The sequence below is a fragment of the Calonectris borealis genome, chromosome 8, assembly GCF_964195595.1.
Source record: "Calonectris borealis chromosome 8, bCalBor7.hap1.2, whole genome shotgun sequence".
In the NCBI taxonomy this organism is placed as follows: Eukaryota; Metazoa; Chordata; class Aves; order Procellariiformes; family Procellariidae; genus Calonectris; species Calonectris borealis.
In genome coordinates this window covers 26,385-32,760 of record NC_134319.1, presented here as the reverse complement: position 1 = coordinate 32,760, position 6,376 = coordinate 26,385, and the positions used below count along the sequence as shown (strand labels likewise).

General features: G+C 55.7%; 1 long non-coding RNA gene across 2 annotated transcripts; it reads left to right on the top strand.

The window, feature by feature from the left end:
- The first annotated feature begins 1,155 nt into the window (after nucleotides 1-1,155).
- LOC142084659 (uncharacterized) lies at nucleotides 1,156-6,173 on the top strand. 2 transcript variants are annotated; one of them, XR_012674410.1, is made up of 4 exons: nucleotides 1,158-1,265; nucleotides 2,992-3,050; nucleotides 3,522-4,037; nucleotides 6,118-6,173. It is a non-coding gene; the product is annotated as an uncharacterized LOC142084659 (long non-coding RNA). The 2 variants fall into 2 exon arrangements; XR_012674409.1 differs by lacking the exon at nucleotides 6,118-6,173 and having other exon boundaries at nucleotides 1,156-1,265; nucleotides 3,522-5,185.
- The last annotated feature ends 203 nt before the right edge of the window (nucleotides 6,174-6,376 follow it).

The window sequence follows — 6,376 nt, the reverse complement described above, 5'->3', positions numbered from 1 at the left end:
AAGAGTTCACTGCCCTGCCGACCACCAGAGACCACCCAAGACCCCCAAGAAGACCCTAAAGGCTTTAGTGCGCATGTGTTTAAGATGATGCAATATTATAATTAGTTCTCGGAAATGTAACGAATATGTAACAAGGAAACTTAAAATATGTATGAGAAGCATGGATATAAACAGAAAGGTGATTAGACCGTGTGTGCTTGATTTGTGGCAAGTCCACCGAGCACCCAGGCCTGAATAAAACAATATCTCTCCTGAGCGTGTGGAATTGGTTACTTGCACGCCGGGCACGAATCCGCTTTTCGGACAACACAATCCCCACCGTTGCACGGGGGTCTCTGCGCGGGCACCCGCACTGCACAAGGCGCCGTGCGCATGCGCACTTCCGGGGCGGGGACTACAACTCCCGGCGTGCCCCCCGCGGGCGGCCCGGAGGAGCCGCGCGCTGATTGGCTGCGGAGGATATTTCAACGGGGCGCGCGGCGGGGTCTGCACCCAGGCGGCGGCGGCAGTAGTCTGAGGTGCCGCGGGCACGGCGGGCTGGCGGGAGGCTGCGGACCCCCTGGGGGACTGAGGAGGGGGGCTGTGCGTCTCGGGGGGACCGGGGAGGGGGGCTGGGGGGGGCTGTGCGTCCCGGAGGGGGCCGGGGAGGGGGGCTGGGGGGGGCTGTGCGTCCCGGAGGGGGCCGGGGAGGGGGGCTGGGGGGGGCTGTGCGTCCCGGAGGGGGCCGGGGAGGGGGGCTGGGGGGGGCTGTGCGTCCCGGAGGGGGCCGGGGAGGGGGGCTGGGCGGGGCTGTGCGCCCTGGATGCGCTGAGGAGTGGGGCTGTGTGTCCTAGGGGGGCTGGGGAGTGGGGCTGGGGGCGGGGGCTGCAGTCCCCCAAGGAGCTGGGGAGTGGGGCTGTGGGTCCTGGCGGGGCTTGAGAGTGGGGCTTGGGGCTCCCACGGGGCTGGAAAATGGTGTGGTCGGGTGCTGTGAGCACCGGGGGTCCTGGGGCTGGGAGGCGCTTGCAAACACCGGGGAGGGGCTGCGAGCATGGGGGGCACAAGGGTTGCACCAGGGTCGGTGCACGATCACCTCCATTGTACGGGTGTCGATGTAGAGGCAGCCGGGCTGCACGAGGCGCCGCGCGCATGCGCGGTGCCGGGACGGGGACTACAACTCCCGGCGTGCCCCGCGCGGGCCGTGCGGTGGAGCCGCGCGCTGATTGGCTGCGGAGGGTATTTCAACGGGGCGCGCGGCGGGCTCTGCACCGAGGCGGCGGCGCAGCGTGAGTGTGAGGGGCCGCGGGCCCGGGGAGCCGAGGAGTGGGGTTGTGGCGGGGGGGGGGGGGGCGGTCCTGCAGGCTCCGGGGAGGGGGGCTGGGGGGGCTCCAGGCGGAGGAGGGGCTGTGAGCATCTCATCTGGGGAGTGGGGCTGGGGGGGGGGGGGGGGGGGGGGGGGGCTGTGTGCCCTAGGGGGGCCGCGCAGTGGGGCCGGGGCGGGGGGGGCGCTGTGTGCAAACAGACCCTCCCTGCGAGTCCCCACTGTCGCCCCGTGGGGCCGGGGACCCCCCAGCCCTCCCTGCAGGCAGACGGGCAGCCTGTAGGCAATGGAGGCCGCCCGCCTCAGCGAGGTGCTCGAGTCTGGGGGCTTCACTGGCCAAGTCGAGGGAGGAGCTGCTGGAGAGAGGGCTTAGAAACGGCCTTCTGCCCCCGAAACTGCTGGAGCATTTGAAGGGGAGGGACAGGTCCACCCCAGGGCCCCAAGGGGAAGACCTCGGAGCAGGGACTTGGGGTTGTTCCAGGAGCAAAAGCTGGTCCCAGCCAGCTCGCCTCTGCTCCCCCGGCACCAGGATCAGACCTTTCAAAGCCCCGTTTCTGCCCGAAGCATCACACAAGCGCTTGCCCTCCCCGGGGGCATCTTTGGGCCTTGAGAACAGGCGCAGCAGCTGGGTTTTTGGGCTCAGAAATGGGTGCCAAGTGAGCTGGTTTGGGGGCCCAAAGCAGAAGCCGGTTTGGCCGTTTGTGCGGGGGGGTGGGCAGGCATTGGGGGCTGCAGGGGAAAGCAGGGGGTGGGCAGGGTGCGTGGACCCTCCCCAGGGGGAGGGGCTCTGGTCCTGCCGGACCCCGAAGTGCGGGAGGCCGGCATGCACCAGGCCCAACTCAACGTGTGCGGTGGTCTCTGGGGGGAAGAGGTGGTCTCTGCTTTTCAGACCCTGCACGCCCTCTTCGAGTCCAGCTCTTGCTTGTCGACTGCTTCGAATAGTTATTAACTGATTAGTCCTACAAACTGATTAATGTTTATACAATGTCCAACTATGATATTTAATCCTAATAGTCGAGTTTTGACAGCGGTTGGTTTACGACCTTGTCAAAAGCCCAGGCTGTTGCAAACAGCTGGAGCTTGTAAGGAGAAGGAGCTGAAATCAACGGTGCAGAGCTGGAGCTTCAATTAGCCAGAACCGTCGCAAGCAGGAGCTGGAACGAGATGAGGTGTCCGCTGTCTGGGGCATGCCTTAGCCAGAGGCAAAATTACCAGCAGCTGTAACGAGCGGGAGCTGCGATTCGCTGCAGTGTCTGTTTGCCGGAGCATCCGTCGGCCAGACTGCACTCCCAGCACGGCTGAAGAGCAGCCAGGCGCAGGCAGGGCTGTCCCCAGCAAGGCGCTCCGAGCGGCAGGGAGGCGAGTTGTCCTTCTGCCAGCGGGGAGCCCGGCCTCTTCCCTCGGGGATTAAATCCACGCCACGCGTGGATCCGCTCTCTTTGCGTGGAGGGTCTCTCCCGGACCCGTTCCCGAGGGCTGAAGTGAGGTGGGGGTCCCCCGGCTCTCCCCGGGGGGCAGGCGGCAGCACGAGGCGGCGGTGTCTCCCCGGTACCCGGCAAAGGGGAGCGAAACCGGCCGGCTGGAGCTGCCGGGGTGCACAGCCCGGCCCCGCACGGCAGAATCCTTCCCTGGGTTTTCGGCGTTGGCTGGGTGTGACAAACAGGTTCATTTTGTGCCTCCTCTTTTCCCAGCGTCACCTTCTGCGTCACGTGAAGAAAATCCTGCGTGGTTGATGCCGCTTGCTGCTCAGGTGATGGCACGTGTGGGGCCGGGGGAGCGGGAGAAACATTGGCGCGTTCAAGGACGCTGCAGGTGCTCCACGTCAAACCCAGGGAAAAGGCAAATTTGCTGCCGGTGCAGAAAAGCTGATGAACAATTGCCGTGAACAGAGCGTGCCTACGTACCCTCGTTAGCGTAACTAACCCGGGTAGTTACGAGTGTTTTCCTTTCAGGGAAAAGAATGAGCTTTCATCTACGAAAAATTAAGAGCTGCCTGTGTCCTTCTTTAAGTTCAAGTGTTTCTCTTCTGTTTGTTCATACTGATTTTATGGGCAGGTTGGAAATAGCCTTTTATTTTTATAGGCATAACTCAATTTGTAGTACTACGTGGTGTCAGGATAGTGAATTTTGGAGCACCCAGGTGTCACTAGAAACGGAATGAATGAGACACGATGGAAACTGATATTTAAACTTGATTTTTACTTGATTTTTTTTTCCTGAGAGTGTTGATGGCACGTTGTCCTGTGGCTCAATCCACGTTCTGTTCAGTGGAGTCTTCAGTCTAGGACTTTTAAGGAAAAAAGTTGGTCCTTCCAAAAAAGGGCTAGTCATTCATAGGATCGAGGTATAGACTTGGAGAGCCGCTTAAGTACGTGATCAGAATTAAAGCCAAATGTCGCTTCGTGTTGCTGCTGTTGGCCTTCACTTTTGTTAATTTCCCCGCTGCTCCGTCGTGGTTGGGAGCTCTGAATCATCATTTTTTTCACTCCCTAACGCATTTTTCTCCCCAAGGAGAGGCTACGTTTAAAAGTTACTTAGTTTCCTCGCAAATGCATCGGTCAATAAAACGGAGTTATGATTATTAAAACCACACAAATGACACCGGTCTTACAGATCTGGACTATTTCTGAACACGTGTTCATCGCGTGCAGATGTCATCGGGATACGGATCATCTGCATTTCATGCTCTGACGAGACAATCTGCTGAGACAGGGACGAGCTCCAAAAGAAAAAAAAGGTACAACGTCAAGGTTTTGTTTTGTTGTTGGTTTTTGTGGGCTTTTTGTGTTTGTGTTATTTTTTGGTTTGTTGGTTTTTTTTGTTTTTTTTTTTTTTTTTTTAAAAGAGTGCGATGTTGACTGGTGGCAGCCTGCAGAGCTCTCTTGCTGCCTGACCTCTCCTTTTCTTCTCTGTCACTCCTCTTTCGTGGCTGTAATTTTCACTCGGGTAGTTTTAGAAGAGCGATTTAGTTCCTCGCCTGTGTAAATGTGCTGGTAATACCTGGAAGGTAAATGCTTGAACCGGTAGCGAATAACTTGGCTACAAGTAGAATTTCTGAAGGAAGAACAACAACAGCAGGAAGCAAGTAGCGAGTTACCCCAAATTTGTGTGTGTCAAACACATCAAAGTTTTATTGCCAAACATTGTTTGGCAATGTGTTCCAAATGGCTCGTTTTGGTAAACATAAATTTTCAGGAAGTTCAGGGTTGTGTGTGGAAAAACGTGCCCCTCTGTCTAGGTGTCCTGCTACGTAAATAGCATCAGTCAGTAGCACATCCAGCGGCAGGGCTGTTGTTCCCTGCTCTCGATATTGCCGTAGTAGTGTTGTGATGTTTCGACCTAAGAGGCGGGTTTAGGAATGGAAGGAGAATGCCTGCGTTCTGCAAGGGCTACGAATGCCGACCCTTTTCTCTGCCTGCTGCTTTCCTGTGCGTGAGATGAAACTGTATTGTTTTTCTCCCTTGTTCCCGGTAGAAATATTTCTGAAGCTGTCGCTGCTGTGGGTTTGCAATTTGCGTTACTGCGTTTTTGTAGAGTTCTAGTTACGGATCGTTTCTGCCGCGGCAAAGTGTCAAGATACGGTTTTCAGTTTAAAGCTTCAGAAGCTGCATTCGCGGAAATCGGCGTAGGTGAAGCTGGTCGTTGTGGTTTAACCCGGCAGGCAGCTAAACACCACGCAGCTGCTCGCTCGCTCCCCCTGCCCCCAAAGTGGGGTGGGGGAGAGAATCGGGAAAAAAAAGTGAAGTTCGTGGGGTGAAGTAAAGACAGTTTAATGGGACAGAACAGGAAGGGGAAACAATCGTAACGATAAAAGAATATACAAAATAAGCGACGCACAATGCGATTGCTCACCGCCCGCCGACTGATGCCCAGCCGGTCCCCGAGCGGCAGTCGCCGCCGCCCGGCCAACTCCCCCAGCTTATGTACTGAGCGTGACGTCATATGGTATGGACTGTCCCTTTGGCCGGTTTGGGTCATCTGTCCTGGCTAAGGTCCCTCCCAGCTTCTCGCTGGCAGGGCATGAGAAGCTGAAAAGTCCCCGACTAGCGTAAGCGCTACTTAGCCACAACTAAAACATCAGCGTGTTATCCACGTTTTTCTCGTCCTAAATCTAAAACACAGCGCTATACCAGTTACCAGGAAGAGAATTAACTCTATCCCAGCCGAAACCAGGACACTGGTCTTGCGCATGATCCCGCTGTGCTCGCAGGGGTGCTCAGTGGCTCCTCATCAAAACAGCGAGGTGCGTGTGGACGTCCGTAGGGTTGCGCTAGGGGTCTGGGGGCGTTATGTATTTTTGCTGTTGGAAGACGGAATAGAGCGTGTGCCTGTTAAATCTAACGATGGTCGAAGGTTGGGAGGGACCCTGAGCAGGTTTGGTGGCACAACTGCAGTTTTCAAAGATCTTGACCGTCTAGAGAAACGGCCTGGAAAAAAGGATTCCTCTTTTGCAGCGAGTTCGCGAGGACAGACGGGTTGCCGTACTCTTTAACAAAAATACTCAACTTGGGACGTATAGGGTGAGGAAATCGCGGCTCTACTTAGGCTTGAGAAAACGTACGTAGGTGTCTGTGCCTGTCACCTGCGCGTCTCTAGGCAAGTGAGTTCTAGCGAAACTAAAGCTGCCGATGAGCCAAAAAAAAAAGGCATGGTGGTCTAAAACATGCATAAGCTCTAGTGGCCTGTCTCAACAACTGCACCAAAGATGATGCAAAATACTTTCTCCTCCATTCAGTTGTAGTCTTCACAGAAAAGGAAGCTTTGTGCTAAACGTGGTTTGTTGTTTTTTTTTTTTTTTTTGCCTTTCCTCTCAGCAGAATGTCAACTGCCGTGAAAGTACGAGACGGATGGAAAGGATCCATAGTGGTCTGCAAGAACAAGGTATGCCTGTGATATGTGTCTGCATTTTTCCTAAGGTGCTTGTAGTGTGGACTTTACAGTTAACATGAAGAATGTGGCAGCTCTCCTTCTATCTGATTTTTTAACATGAAATATTTTAACACAAATACTAAAAATAAAGGTCTGTTCTGGAGCGTGGTACGCCTATTCAAGGCTTGCTTTCCTTCGTCTATTTTC